Source organism: Corythoichthys intestinalis, chromosome 13 (assembly GCF_030265065.1).
Source record: "Corythoichthys intestinalis isolate RoL2023-P3 chromosome 13, ASM3026506v1, whole genome shotgun sequence".
In the NCBI taxonomy this organism is placed as follows: domain Eukaryota; kingdom Metazoa; phylum Chordata; class Actinopteri; order Syngnathiformes; family Syngnathidae; genus Corythoichthys; species Corythoichthys intestinalis.
Genome location: NC_080407.1, coordinates 2,988,645 through 3,004,601, shown reverse-complemented (window position 1 = coordinate 3,004,601; position 15,957 = coordinate 2,988,645). Strand labels below are relative to the sequence as shown.

Below are 15,957 nucleotides of genomic sequence, written 5' to 3'. Positions count from 1 at the left end.
TAAATATATTTTTGGCCCAATTAACCCACCTGTGGTTTGAATGCAGTATAAGTACTACTCCTGGATTGCACTGCTCAATAGCTTAATGCTGCAGTGGTAGCACCACTGACTTGAACATGTAATTCACTGGGTTCAAGTCCAGTCAGGTTTGGCAATCTTCTCACCGAAGTAATAATATAGGTTGGCTGATTGCAGTTTGCATAAAAATACCACTGGCAAGCAAACACCCAGAGTTAAGCACCAAACTACCCAAATTTCAAAGTGGAAAAGCACTCAACCTCAACACTAATTAATGTGTATTTGGCGATCTCTAGTGGTTTTATGACGCAGCAGACCACCATTTTTCAGATATGTAATGAGGAAAACAAATTAAGGTGTGAACAGTATTACATGAAACAAATTTTATTTGACCAAATATGGAAAAAAAAATGTATGTCATGATATACTGTACATAAGTATTAAAACCAGTACTTGATATCGGCTACTCAAGCCCAATTTCAATGCATTTTACAAGGACCAATATACAGGAGTTGCACTTCCATTATTGCTATTGACTAGCTTGCAAGCTAGTCTACGTCCAAGTCACGGCAGCTCTGTCAGCTATGCTAAAGATACCCAATGATTTTAATAGTGGTGCACCAATTTGAAACTAGGACTAGCTTACTCATTTGATTTGGTATGCAGTATACATGAGTTGTGGACTACTTATGAATCTTCACATGATCAGTGCTCAACTACTTTATTAGCCAGTCTGTTCTGAAACGCAACACAGGTATAATAACTGAATGATTTACCTTTGCAAAGCGTTGGTCAACCCAAATTTGTTTTGTGCTTCTAATCCTGGTGGCCACCAGTCTGTTACATTTTTGCACTGGGGCAATATACCGTCACAGTCACTTAATCACCACTAAAACTTGAGAATATTTTCCACCAGTTGCGTGTTGGAAAGAACCACTCAGTCCATCAGTTTATTTGGTCACATTAGTGGTAGAGCACATAGAAACATCCAAAGTGACATCATGGCAAACTACATAACTCTGAGTGACCAGTTACAATAGTGAGCAATAATATTTACATCAGTTGCCTGCTGTTTAAGTGTTTACATTCATTAGCTTTGAAAGTCAACTGCACTAGCACCATCCAAGTTGAAAAAAAAACAAACATTTTACAAGCATTAAAAAAAAAAAAAAAATCTTGGCGAGAGAACAGTCATCCTGTTTGTCTCATCTTCATCCCCTCAAAGAGGTCCTTCACCTTCCATAGCCCCTCCCCTGGAGGCCATTATACTCCAGAGAACTGAAAGTGGTATTTGGTATGTGGCAAAATTGATTTTGCTGTGGGGCATTTGATACCATGTTTGATGACCTGATCCGTTGGACTGTTCTGGCCGTTGCGCGCAGCCCTGGGAGACTGATGCTTGCTTCCCCTGCTCGGATGTGCTCAATCTGCTACAGGACACTACTGGAAAAATATAGGATTTTCTTATTATTAACTCTTGTACATTTTTATTGTTAGATTGAGAAACTTTTCAATATATACCGTATTGGCCTGAATAACAGAAGGGGGGGGGGGTCGTCTTACATTCTGTGTCTAAACGTTATACCCATTCACGACGCTAGATGGCGCCAGATATCATTGCAGCGATGTTCTGTCATGACAGATCTCAGCTACTCAAGTTTAACCAGTTTGCATTATTTTATTACAATGTTTTTCCTTATTCAGATTTGTTTCAAGAAAACAGACTTCACTTTGATGGTTAATGCAGTTATTGCAATTTTGTTGCTTAATCACAATAAATTGGTTTATTTACATTTCAAAAACCAGAAGCCATTCATATAAGAATGATTGCACTTTATTAAAAAAAAGTGATCAGATATTAAGATTTGAATGAGGCAAAATAACATGCTTTTTCTCAAATATATTGTTATAATCATTTCAGATGTACTGTAATTATTTTCTGTATAAAAATTAATTTGGTGTTCAAAAGTTGTTTTCTAACTTTAGTCTTTAAAAAGAGGGGGTCATCATATAATCAGGGCCATCTAATATTCAGGCCAATACGGTACTTAACTAGGTGAATTTTACATTATTGTAAATTGTACTTTAAATATTTCCACTTGTTTCCATTCCTTCAAAATTATTGTCCTAAACAGTGAAAATGTATTGTTACTTTTAATTCATTAATAAAGTTTGGGCTTTTCTCTAAATAAAATTAACATTTAACCTATTGTAAACTAAACCAACTGAATAATTTCGCTCAAACATATATACATTTAGTCCATTAATAATTTCATACGCTCAAGTTAAATTTCATATTCATGTAGAACTATATATACAATTTGACAAATGTTATATATTCTAAAAGCTTGAATATTATTTCATCAATAAATCTGCCATTTACTGCAAAAGACTGATCCGATCCGTTTGACCGGGAGGGGTCTGGCCAGTCCTCCCGGTCAAACGGATCGGGCGTCCGCGTCAGTCAATGGCACCGAAACAGGATCATTCACATAAGTCGTTTTTTATTTTACAAACGTTTTTCTATTTTATCATGGAATTAACAGTATGCTATTTTATTGACCTGTTGTAAGAAAACATACCAGCTGATATAATGCATTGAGTATCAAGTGGTTGTTAGACTAAGTTCCCCCCCCCCCCTTTTTTTTTTTTAAAAATGACAACACCTAAAAGGTTAATTTTGACATACCTGTCAATGTTGCTTTTCCAGCAGTTACATTCCATTTAAGCTAAATTGGAAAATTATTACACCAAGAAATGACTGAACAAGCCCTACTGCTACATAGAGGCTCACCAATGAGTGGCAGGCAGGCAGGCAGGCAGGCAGGCAGGCAAGTGTCTTCCTTCCTTACGATGGCAGTTGTTAAAACATGCTTCAGAAACTGTTCGTACATCCAACCTGGACCATTTAGGCAACTTCCCGTCGATGGGTTCTCCTGAAAACTGAAGATGCACAAAAGCCGAAAATCGGTGAATTTGATAATTCATTTTTAGTCATACGTTTCATTAAGATGTTCATAGTTCACCATTTCATTTTGTATGCATTTTATTTTATATTCAACTTTTGTTTATTAATATCTCTACATTTCCATTGCACAGTATTCATTTATTTCTGCATTTCCCATTTCACTTTTATTTTTATTGCGGCGCCGTTGATCGAGACCGTAAAACTTGAAATAATGACAAAAGTTGAAATATTGCCACCTTAAAATCAGTCTTTTACCCCCAGAAAGAAAAAAAGTGACTAGGGCCATTATTTTAAGATGTGACAATATTGAAATAAAGGAATTAGTAAATAGTCTAAGATATTTAATTTTACATTCATTTAAGATTGGCACTACTAGTCCTCCATAGTTAAAAGCATCTTTAGCAGTTCTATTTTTATACCACATACGGAAAGACTTGATATATATTTTTTTTTAAATAAGAGTAAGGATTTTGAGTGTACTCATCTTTGACAAATGGCAACCATTTCAATCAAGGATGTTCTTTCGGTGACTCTTCTGGTCTCCCAACATCTGATGACACTCAAGTCGACTGCAGAGAATATCCACTTTGCAAGGTCGCTGCTGATCTTCGTCTCATAATATCACCAGTCCTATCGAAAGAACAGATGTCAGTAACCAATTGATACACGTTGATCAAACTACAAGCTCAAAATTTCCTGGATTGCTGCCGTGACATCACCCTCGGCGTTGTTGGAGACGGACGATCGCTTCTACTTGGACGCGCTTAATCTGCTCGAGGCTCTTGCGCCAACACTCCTGGAACCAAATATGAATCGAGTTATATTACATTGTACTTTACAATTTATGTTCATACCCCGGGTACTAACACTTAATTGGTTAAATATACACAGTCAACAGGACAAAATCCCTACAAAGAGCTTTTGTAAAATCTGCCTTTGACGGCAAAAGACCAGAAACCCTCCTGGTTAAAACTGACCAGGATAGTTCACTATATACACATCATTTTGCATTTTATATTTCAAATAAATTATCCCCCCCCCCAAACCAATTGTAAGAAAACAAAGCATGGATTAAGCAGTATTAGGCAAATGCAGGAGTACTAGTACATTTCATTAGCCTTGTGATTTTTCTTTGAAATGACAACTGAAAGCTTAACATTCCCTGGATTGTTGCAGTGTTGTCACTGAAGACAACGCTCGCTTCTCTTGCTTGAGGCTGAACAGCTTGGACGTGCTCAATCTGCTCTTGGGGCAACACTCCTGGAAACCTGCATTATTAACTCTTGTTAAAAAATACACTCAACAGTACTAAATCCCAAAACTAAGCTTTTGTAAAATCTGCCATTGACTGCTAAAGATGTCCCATCTACTTGATCGGGAGGACTGGTCAGAAACCCTCCTGGTTAAAACTGATCTGATGTCGATCTTGGTCAATGGCACTGAAACAGGACCGTTCACTATATACATTTTATAATGCAATTAACACACTATTTTTTTCCCCAACCAATTGCAAGAAAACAAAGCACGGATTAAGCAAGTGCAGTAGTACTTGTGATATTTTTCTTTTAAATGATAAAGCTGAACATTCCCTGGATCACTGCAGTGTCATCGCACTGTCGTTTGAGACAGACGTTCGCTTCTGCTTGAGGCTGGTGGCATGGACATGCTCGAAACACATGCATTATTTTTACTATTATTATCATGCCTTATTAAGACTTGTTAATTTGTTAAATATATACAGTTCTGTCACTGTCAAGTAAAAAAATCCCTACCAAGAGATTTTGTAAAATCTGCCGTTGACTGCAAAAGACGTCCGATCCATTTGACCGAGAGGACTGACCAGAAACCCTCCTGGTTAAAACTGATCAGATGTCTTTCTCAGTCAATGGCACTGAACAGGATAGTGCACTACATTGATTGAACGTGTTTCGAATACTTAATACATAGGTACCAATAATGAAAAGAAAAAAAGTAGGAGTATTCGAAAAGGAGTGAGAAGAACTTATTTACTCCCACCCCTTGTCCTTAAATCCTGACATATCAGTTCCATTCCTTACATTTAAATATATACATTCATGTTTAACAATCTCACCATGTAACCCTGCATATTACCTATACACAACTGTTGCAAGGCCCAGTCCATTAATCAGCCTAGATAACAAATTGTATTTTATAATTCAATTAACAAATTATCCCCCCAACCAATTGTAAGAAAACAAGGCATAGACTAGTACATTTCATTAGCTTTGTGATTTTTGTCTATTAAATGACAACTGAAAGCTTAACATTCCCTGGATTGCTGCTGTATTGTCGCACTGTGTCGTTTGAGACGGACGCTCACTTCTACTTGAGTCTGACTGCTCTGATAAAACCAGACACGGCGCTCCACATACGCATAACACGCACTGCGCGTAGGGCACCAACTGCCTGAAGGGGCACCAAGAAAAAAAAAAAAAAAGTTTGTAAAAAATGCTAAAAAATAGTAATTGTAATAACAACAACAATATATAGTATTAGTATTTAAAAATAAAACTTTGTAAAGCCTGACAAATGCAAGTAATACAAATATAAGTAACATGGGCTCATTATTTACACAAAAAAAATCTCCTGTGCGGCCCTCTCGTCAGTCTACCTTTGGTGCCCCCCCCTCCAATTCCCTAGTGGTTTGCTCCATTATGCTTCAGTCGCAAATTTTGCAGAAGTTTATTCTTGACAGGAAACGTCATCGGAAACACAACAAGAGTCGGGGGCGGAAAAAAGGAAGAGGAAAAAGCGAGATGATGCCCGCGCATCACTTGCAGGAAAGAATTTTTTTTTTTTTTTTTTTTAAACAATTGTTTATTTATTATCAGCTACGTTTACATGACTAAATTCTATCATGGGGGGGGGGGCTGCACCACAAAGCATTTATGCCTAGGGCCCCAAAATAGCTAGCAAATGAGATTTGCAAGCGTTTGTGTATTTGCTCGTCTCACCTGTGATTAGAAGAGGGCCTCTTGACAATGGCCTGCGACAGAAAAGGTAAAAATTAGTAAACTCATTCAAACGTTTAGAATCTATGTGCCCATTCACTTTCAAATAAGAACCTGCTGACACAAATTAGACTAAACATAATTGGTTAGTTTACCTGCTGTCAAATGGCATTCTTGATCAGATATCGGAAATGTTGGCGTCCATCCTGTTATGAGAAAGTAAAATTTGCGCACATAACATTGATTCGATATACTTAAATTTGTACCTCATTCATTTAAACGAGTGCATGTTTGTGGTCCTCGAATGAATATCTAGTCAGGCCGCAGTCCAGTAAACATTTTAAAAAGCACGCTGGTGAGCTTTTAGCACGGTCAAAACGTGAATTGGCGTCAAATAGAAACGAAAAAAAGTTCCGATCGGAATGTTGAACATTAATGGTAAAGACTTACTTTGTGCTCAGGAATCGGGTGGCGACAGACGCTGGAATGATGGCTTGCACAATTACTTGCAGCTTATGAGTTTCCGGTAATGACGTCACCGTTAAAAAAGCGGCTAAATATGACCTCCAGTCCCTAACTGGCAGCCAATCGATGGTCTAATCTCTAATGTTTAAACTTAAATAAAGCAAGGGCATACATTTGGTATGGACGATATTACAGCATGCACTTTTAATAGGGACTGGATATGAATAAAACAGATTGGGTCAACGGGGGTCATTTCTCACAAATATGAACCTCATTTATTGATGGGCTAAATGGTCATTACGAAATAAATCGATTTATACCAACTCTTATGTGCATTTGCTCAGGCGATTCACCTTTGTTTTCAAAAACTACCAAAACATTTTGAAAACTTCCAGACTAAATGTCTGGATTTCATTAGCAAATTCAAATCGCTATATATAAATATATATTAGGCATAACTAAAATGATATTAATGTAGTGACCAGAAATGGCACAACAACATAATATATGCAGATGTGTTCCGAATAAACTGAACAAGAGGCTAGGACTGGGTCAAAACAATATATTTTAAATAAATTAAAAAAAAAAAAAAAAAAAAAAAAAAAAAAAAAAAAAACAGACAAAAACAGGAAAGTGCATGGGCTGAAGATCCTCCTAAATAGGGCTGGTATGATTTAAAAACAAACCATTTTAATAATCAGTGGCAAATTCAAAGCAACACTTGAAAAAACTGCAATCCTATAAGCCACTTTGGTTAAAAACACTGCAAACGCCAGCCCCACAAACCCTGTAAAGTGCACAATCCCATTAACTATATACGTAAATAAAATAAAAAACCATAAACTCTTAAAATACTAATTAGAAAGGGGGAAAAACAGTGACATGCCAGGGTCCTATTACATTAAGCAAAAATAATCATTAAGGCATGTACACAAAATATTAAAATACATTGCTTAAATACCTCCTTGAAGAATTGAGAACACACACTTTGCTGATGAGGCCAAACTATGGGGCGCCGTTTGTAAAGGAGCACATGCTGAAAATTTCGACAACATTTTCTCATATTTAGCGCCACACAGTGTTTAAAATGTGGTGTGAAATTTTTTGTCACTTTTTTTTTTGCACATTTACAACATTATTTAAAAATAAATATTTAAGTTGCTAAACAATCAGTATTGTACCTGAATGTTGAAATCCAGAACTAAATGTTTATTTATATCTTAAATGTAAATATTAAATTCATATCCTAAATATTAAATTTATATTCTAAATTTATATGTTAAATCCAAACTTTATATTTATATATTAAATCTAAATGTTAAATTTATATCCTAAATTTATATGTTAAATCCAAACTTTACATTTATATATTAAATCTAAATTTTAAATCTAAATCTTAAATTATATATTAAATTTAATATTTTAAATCTAAATCTTAAATTATATCCTAAATGTAATTATTAAATTTATATACTAAATGCTAAATCTAAATGTTAAATCTGGAAAAGGGTGAAACTAAATATTTAGCTTAATATGCAAATTCACACGACTGGACACCGGAAGTAACAAAATAAAAGCTTGGAGCAGCTCAGACTGTTTGTTCACGTTGCTTGAAAATGAATAAAGCCTACTGAACGGTGGCGGTCGCCTCTTGGACATGAGTCATTGTGATAATAACAATATCTAGGTTAAATACACATTTAGGAGAAACTATTTAAAGAGTATTTTGTGCTTTTCGTGTCACTTTTACGTCCATGAGCCCAGTAAAGTTACTAAGAATAGCCACCAGGGGTCTCTGTTGGACTGGACCGTAGCTCAAGGTTGACCTTTCTCACTTCATTCATTCATTCATTTCTACTGCAAAAATCCCGCGTTTCTCACAGTCGGCGAAGGTGGGCTGAAAAAAAATATGTCGGGCGAGTCAAGTTTAGCAGAGACTATCGGCCAAGCCATTCTCACAGCAATCGGTCTTTGTCAGGTGACGTAACGCTGTCAAAAGCCGCAGTGCATTGTGGGTTGAATCGCCATTTTGAGTGTACACTTATTGTAAACAACTGAGCAGTGAGAATCGTCTTTGCTTTCATCATTGTCTTTGATAAATGGGACACTCGTGTTGTTTGAAAGGCTGCCATACTAAATCACACGGCAAAAATGGCAGCAAATTGACCACGACGTATGATTTTTTCGTTTTCCCTCTTGGAAAAGAGGTTATAGACAGCAGGTTGAGGAACTAATGAAGCGGCGTCGGATGGTCTGGGTCGCAGCAGTGAGACGGAAGGGCATCACTTTCGACACCATATCTCCCTTCCGGCGTGTTTGCTCTCGGCATTTTCATAAAGGCAAGTCAGTTTTTTTCAAAGTATTGATACTGAATATGCTGTTTTTTTTCTTTCTAAAGTCGCTATTTTCTCATTGGCTAACCTTAGCTAGCTAGGCTCACTTGTAAACTACAGGCAAAGAGGGAGGGCAGTTGAAATGGGTTAATCTGTACGTGATAAATCAGTGTTTAATTTATTCAGTTATTGTTTATAAAAACATTATAGAGTGAATGATTTAAAATATAAAGGTAAACAGCAAAGATGCACAGAAATATTTATCAATGCGCGAGATTTCCTTTTGTGATCTGAGAGATCTGATGGGATGGCAGCATGTCTGATTAAGTGTTTACGACAGTGAAATGCCATGGAAATATCCAATCTTACCTAGCTTTCTAAATAAAACCTGTGATTGCAGGTGAACCAGCTTATGAAATGATGGAGACTGACCCAGACTGGGCACCATCCCTACATCTGGGACACACATCTGTTACACCAGTGGTCTCCAAACTATTCCACATAGGGCCGCAGTGGGTGCAGGATTTCACTCCAACAAATCAAGACCACACCTTTTCACCAATCTGGTGTTTTATATGTTTAATTAGTTGATTGCAGTCAGGTGCTGCTTGTTTTAGTACAAACCACATTGGTTAAAAGGTCTATGCTTGATCGGTATGAACAAAAACCAGGACCCACAGCGGCCCTCGAGGACTGGTTTGGAGACCCCTGTGTTACACCGACAAACACTGCACGCTCTGCAAGACGAATGTGAGCAGCTACGGAAAGAGACACTGCAAGCACCAGAGATGGGGGTCCAGCAGGATGCAAACATTGAAGAGCTGCAGACTAAGGAGGGACCATCTGAGCCTGGTGAAATAAACAGTCACTAACAGAATGAGGAAGGGACACCTGACGCTGGAGAAGAAAGTGGTCAGCTACAGACTGAAGAGGGGACACATGAAGCTGGAGAAGAAGGTGATCAGCTAATCACAGAGGATGAGACGCACAACACCAATCACGATGTGACACAGACTGTGATTATTGACCGTTTTGAAATTTTCACAGAAAACCCATCAAATCTGAAAGCACGTGCCCAAATGTTTTCCAGTTACAGTGGGGAGAACAAGTATTTGATACACTGCCAATGGGAAAACTCATTGGCAGTGTATCAAATACTTGTTCTCCCCACTGTACAAGCACCACCACACTATGAAGTATTTAATATGTATTACACCCAAGGGAGCCATTTGTTTCATATCAAAAGGCTGGGGAGGGCATACAAGTGACAAACATAAAACCCTGAACAGTGATTTTTTTTTTTTTTGTGATAATTTGTTGCCTGGGGACATTGTCTTGGCTGACAGAGGTTTTGACATACAAGAATGTGTGGGCATGTAGTGTTCAGATGTCAAACTCCCAGCATTTACAAAAGGCCGCTGTCAGCACATTTGAGAATCCATGTTGAAAGGGTCATCGGAAATGTTTGTCAGAAGTATAATATCTTAACAGGAACCATACCCATAAACATGATTCTTCCATGTGAAGGTGAAGAAGCTACAATGTTGGATAAGGTCACTTTCTGCTGTGCCCTGATAAGCCATTGCCCAACAGTAGTATAGTACAATTTTCTTTTCGTAGTGTTTGTACAAGCAGTTTTTTTTATACGTTTGTAGATGACTTAAACCTGTTTAATAAAGTATGTCAGTGACAATTTTGAAGTCTTGACTCCTTGCTACTCTTAGGTACGTAAAACGTGTTGGTTTTGATGATGAAAAGTACTTTTTTTTTTTTTTTTACTAATTCAAACAATTTTGTGGAGATAAACACTGAATAGGAAATACAATGTTTGCTAACAAAACGAGATGTTTGACAGGTTTACTTTTTTTGGATTTAAAATTCTCAATCAAAACAGCAGCAGCAGCACAATGGTAAACAGAAAATAGCAATACAAGGAAATATAAAACGTGCATATGAAGAAAAATAACACTAGTTGTAGAATAACGTGTTCAAGTAAATTTGTCCCACTTCACATGATAAGTCCTGCATTGAGAGAATTGCACATCTTTGCATGGCAATGTCAACACTGAAACAATATATTGTGCAATATACATGAATTTGCATGTCATTATGACAGTTCCTTCACCTGTTTTAGTCATGTGATGTTTAAGATGATATTCAAGGTACAATTCAAGTTCAAGGATGTTCAAGTAAGAGCTGTATCATGTTTCTGAGAGTAGCAACGAGTGACGACTGTGTTGTCGCAGTCCTGCGGTCGAAATGCGAAGATCCTGCACCGAGCCATTCGTTAAATGTCCGTGAGCTTCGAGAGATTTATAGGTAAGCGCTGATACCGTAAACGAGGGACTTTTTTATATCCAGGGATGAAGTTGGAGGCAGTAACGTGGCGTCGGAGCTACTCCTGTTCTGGTTTGTTTACATCCGTGATACACTCAAAATGGCGCATGGGGGCGTGTCCGCTAGTTTGGGCACGTGACTGACAAAGACCGATACAAAATTTTCCCACAGCTACAGCGTCGGCGACAGCGGCTTCCACTTCACGATCCACTTCGGTAACTTAAGTGTATTGTGACTGTTGGCTGATAGTCTCTGCTAAACTTGACTTGACCGACATATTTTCTTTCAGCCCACCTTCGCCGACTGTGAGAAACGCGGGATTTTTGCAGTAGAAATGAATGAATGAATGAAGTGAGAAAGGTCAACCTTGAGCTACGGTCCAGTCCAACAGAGACCCCTGGTGGCTATTCTTAGTAACTTTACTGGGCTCATGGACGTAAAAGTGACACGAAAAGCACAAAATACTCTTTAAATAGTTTCTCCTAAATGTGTATTTAACCTAGATATTGTTATTATCACAATGACTCATGTCCAAGAGGCGACCGCCACCGTTCAGTAGGCTTTATTCATTTTCAAGCAACGTGAACAAACAGTCTGAGCTGCTCCAAGCTTTTATTTTGTTACTTCCGGTGTCCAGTCGTGTGAATTTGCATATTAAGCTAAATATTTAGTTTCACCCTTTTCCAGATTTAACATTTAGATTTAGCATTTAGTATATAAATTTAATAATTACATTTAGGATATAATTTAAGATTTAGATTTAAAATATTAAATTTAATATATAATTTAAGATTTGGATTTAAAATTTAGATTTAATATATAAATGTAAAGTTTGGATTTAACATATAAATTTAGGATATAAATTTAACATTTAGATTTAATATATAAATATAAAGTTTGGATTTAACATATAAATTTAGAATATAAATTTAATATTTAGGATATGAATTTAATATTTACATTTAAGATATAAATAAACATTTAGTTCTGGATTTCAACATTCAGGTACAATACTGATTGTTTAGCAACTTAAATATTTATTTTTAAATAATGTTGTAAATGTGCAAAAAAAAAAAGTGACAAAAAATTTCACACCACATTTTAAACACTGTGTGGCGCTAAATATGAGAAAATGTTGTCGAAATTTTCAGCATGTGCTCCTTTACAAACGGCGCCCCATACCAAACAGGTGCCTGGATGCTAAAATTGAATGCCCAGATTAAGTTAATAACTGTGACAACACTTTCAAATAAAAGAAAATATTACCTTCTGCTATGTCGAAAGTGAGTATAGATCGACGAACGCCCCACGCAGCAGTCTTTGGCGTCCTCGCTAGCGCACCTGTTGTGAATTGCTCTCTTAATCGTGGGCTTGCCTTGCCTCAAGGAAAGTGATTCAGCGCCCCTTGCTGGTAGCTCTCTTTTTAAGGGTTCCCCTGGGGCACTTACGGCCACAAGGTTTCCCCCAAGGTCCTATTGCCCATCCCGTTACATTAACACACACAATAAATACAAACTTGTTCATAATCTTAACTATCCAGGAATGCCAAAAATATTTGTCAAACAAACAAATACAGTGCTTATATAGGAAAATCGGGGAGCCCGACTTTCCACCTTGTTACACAAAGAATAAACCATATTGCCGTTGTTTTTCTTTTCGTGTGTTTTTCTATGGCAAAAAGTATCAGTCAATGGCAAGATATACTTTTATATTTTCATTCATTTATCCTTTTGGCACTCCTGTGATTTCATAGTATTGTGCTTAAATGCTGTTACTTCCAGTTATTCAGCAATTAATCAGTTGCAGTTCCACCAAATCCCCACAGAAAGGCAGCATTGCAACATGTTTATTGTGCTGAGGGGCAGTTACTTCTAAAATAACCAGTTGCAGTTGCAGTGCACCAAATCCCCACAGGAAGGCAGCTATGAAACAAATAATATTATAATTTTTTGTGATTTCTATATTTTGCCATTGACTATTTGCACTGCATATAGCACCAAATTCCGTTGTACATATTTGATGTCATTTTCATCAAAATGTATGATGCTATATTGTCCTTTGTCCATATATTTTTCATAGCATTAAAAACGCCACTCCAAGTGCCCTCAAAACAAAACAAAACAAAAAAAAACTCCACACACCAACGGGCTGTACTACTAAGTCGGTTTTCTGGCTTATCAGGGTAACTTCGAGAGTCACTTCATCACGTGCAGCCTAACTTCCCGGCTAACCGGGACTACAAAAGGTGGATGTTCAAACCGGGAATACGTACCCAGACGGTGTTCTCCATGAAAGATATCGATTTTCAGCCGAGGGAATTCGTTACCAGTGCAACCCGCCGAAGTCAGGCCCTCACAATTGAGCAGAATGTGTGCCTGTTCTTGCGCTATTTCGTCAGCGGACAATATATGTTTTCCATCGGTGATGCTGAATATCCAAGTAAGAACAGTGCATGCCGTGCGATTCGGAAAGTGGTAGGAGTGGGGTACGGAAAAGCTTCAAACTGATTGTTGAAGATGCTATACAGAAACCTGTGTCGGCTTCGCTGAATGTAAATGAATGTGGCGCTTTGCTCTCATACGAGAAATATATTTAACAAACTTTTCCAGCGTTATTTTGTTGTGTAAATGCATTTATAACGATCATAAAAATATGTAGATTATTTAAACATTGAGAAAACTTGCGTTTTTTTCTGCCAACTCGAAGAGATTTAAATAAATGTCTATTCACTGATGGAAAGGATACAAAAATATAAAAGATATAGATGTTTATTGAATATGCATCTTACAGTCTTGATTAACTGCGAGAATTCGTTATAAAAAACGGGCTTTAATTTGTTATCAGTATGCACAGGCATCGTCACAAATGTGATCACACAAAATGCGACCACGCATCGCATCCCCGCATTTCCTTCTTCTCGTAAGTCCTCACAAATATAACATAAAATTTTAGGGGGGTTTTCCAGCTCGGGCCTGCAAATCAAGTTAACTGATCGGGCTCGGGCCGGGTCGGGCTGGAGTAAATTAAAGTAAAGTAAATTGGCAAACTGACGCATTTAGAGCTGTCCCGACTAGTCGACATAGAAGGGTTAAAAAAATATATGCGTGGAAAGTTCAGAATGTCGGATGCTCTGTATGCAAGCGGGGAAAGCAGTACAAAGCCAAAAAAAGCGCACCGGAGTGTCCAAAACATTGACTTATTTCAAAGAAACAAAGGAGGGTACACTCTTTTGTCCTGTCTCTTCAATGCCAAGCTTGGCTGCACGTCGCCCGTGAATAAACACCTAAAGCGCCGTCACCCAGTTTGCAAGTCCATCTAACTAACTAACTAACTAACAACATGTTTTATTGAAGTTGCTAAGCCTGTTACGATATGCAATGAGTCCATTTATGGCACGGCAAATAAAAATGAGGCCGGTAATTTTCACGGCTGCCTTTTATCGCTGCGCACGTGCGTGCGTGCATACATTGGTGCGTGCGTGCTGATGGCATATGAGACTCCAGTTCCTTTCTCTTATCAACACGCTGTAAAATTAAAGTTCACACAACAAAATAAGAAAACACATCTATATTAAACATTGTAACGTTAGCACTGCTACACTGAGGTGAATGAGGGAAAAAGGCAACTTACTTTAGCCTGCTATATAACATTGGCAGTTGTCTCGTGAAAGCAAACTTGCGGTTAAAAGGTGACACTTCAAACATGAAAAATCGCTGGTTAACAGCATTTGCAGACGAAAAAAATGACCCAAAAAATCTATTACTGACACTACATCCAATTACAAAAAGTGCTTTTTTTGCGGAGTGTAAAGCTGAAGTTAGCGGTTTAGCGAACGTACTTCCGGTGAGCATTTGAAAATAAAAGCATGTCATGTTCTTCATATAAATAGCGATTTCTGGAGTTAATCCCACATACTTCAAAATTCAGATTCTACACTAATGACACCCTTTATGAAAAATCTGATTGGCAATGAATAATATAATTATTATAATACTATTATATATAGTACTATACTATTATATTAATGCTAGGTGTTTTTTTAAATAATTGTTTTGAATCATGTTGGAAAGGCAAAGTCAGTGTTCTGAATCTGTTTACATTCCATTCTTTTGCACTAGCTAATTCTATCAGCACTTGAACTCGTTTATTTATTTTTGTTATTTACGTGTTTATTTGTACTTAATAAATAATTTACGTGTTCCAATATGTTTTTGTGAATTGATAAGCGTCAACAAAAATTATTAGATTAGTCGACTAATTGTAAAGATAGTCGGCTGACTAATCGGGAGAAAATTAGTCGTTTGGGACAGCCCTAGACGCATTCACACGATCCGTAATTCGCTGCCAACAGACCAGTCGCGTTCTGCTCGCTGAAACGGTTTTGGAGTTCGCAATGAGGGTGGATTTAAATTCTTCATGACGCCGCACAATGGCCTACCGCACGCATGCTATTTTTAGAACATGATGTCACATCGTAAAGCGGAAGTAAAGCCGAAGTGGGACATTATAGACCCGCCCTCGCATAGAAACAACTTAATTTGTGCTACTTTTCGCTGGTAATCTTCCAAAAACAATCATGCCGATCACACATAGCTTTTTTGGAACTTGTAGAAACGACTAGTCATTACGACACATGAAGGATGTTTTCTTCATATGTTAACGGAAACCAAAAACTCCGGAGGAAAAAATGCGAAGACCGAATCAACTTGCGCGGACTTAAACACCAGCTCGGTGAATCCATTCACATTTCATATGCAGTAAACATTTTGTTGGGTTGGCATGGTCTTTCAGAGGACAAAGCGGGTAAGCCATTTTTATATGTTTAACTTATTTTTTTAGCGTAACATTGTGCTGTACTGCTTGT

At 37.4% G+C, this 15,957-nt stretch overlaps 1 long non-coding RNA gene across 3 annotated transcripts; it reads right to left on the bottom strand.

The window, feature by feature from the left end:
• Positions 1-484: 484 nt before the first annotated feature.
• On the bottom strand, positions 485-12,472 carry LOC130927654 (uncharacterized). 3 transcript variants are annotated; one of them, XR_009066477.1, is made up of 5 exons: positions 12,360-12,472; positions 6,114-6,164; positions 5,962-5,993; positions 2,813-4,254; positions 485-1,461 (listed from the first exon to the last, which is right to left on the bottom strand). It is a non-coding gene; the product is annotated as an uncharacterized LOC130927654 (long non-coding RNA). The 3 variants fall into 3 exon arrangements; XR_009066479.1 differs by having other exon boundaries at positions 2,813-3,782; XR_009066478.1 differs by lacking the exon at positions 12,360-12,472 and adding an exon at positions 7,385-7,404.
• Between the last annotated feature and the right edge of the window lie 3,485 nt (positions 12,473-15,957).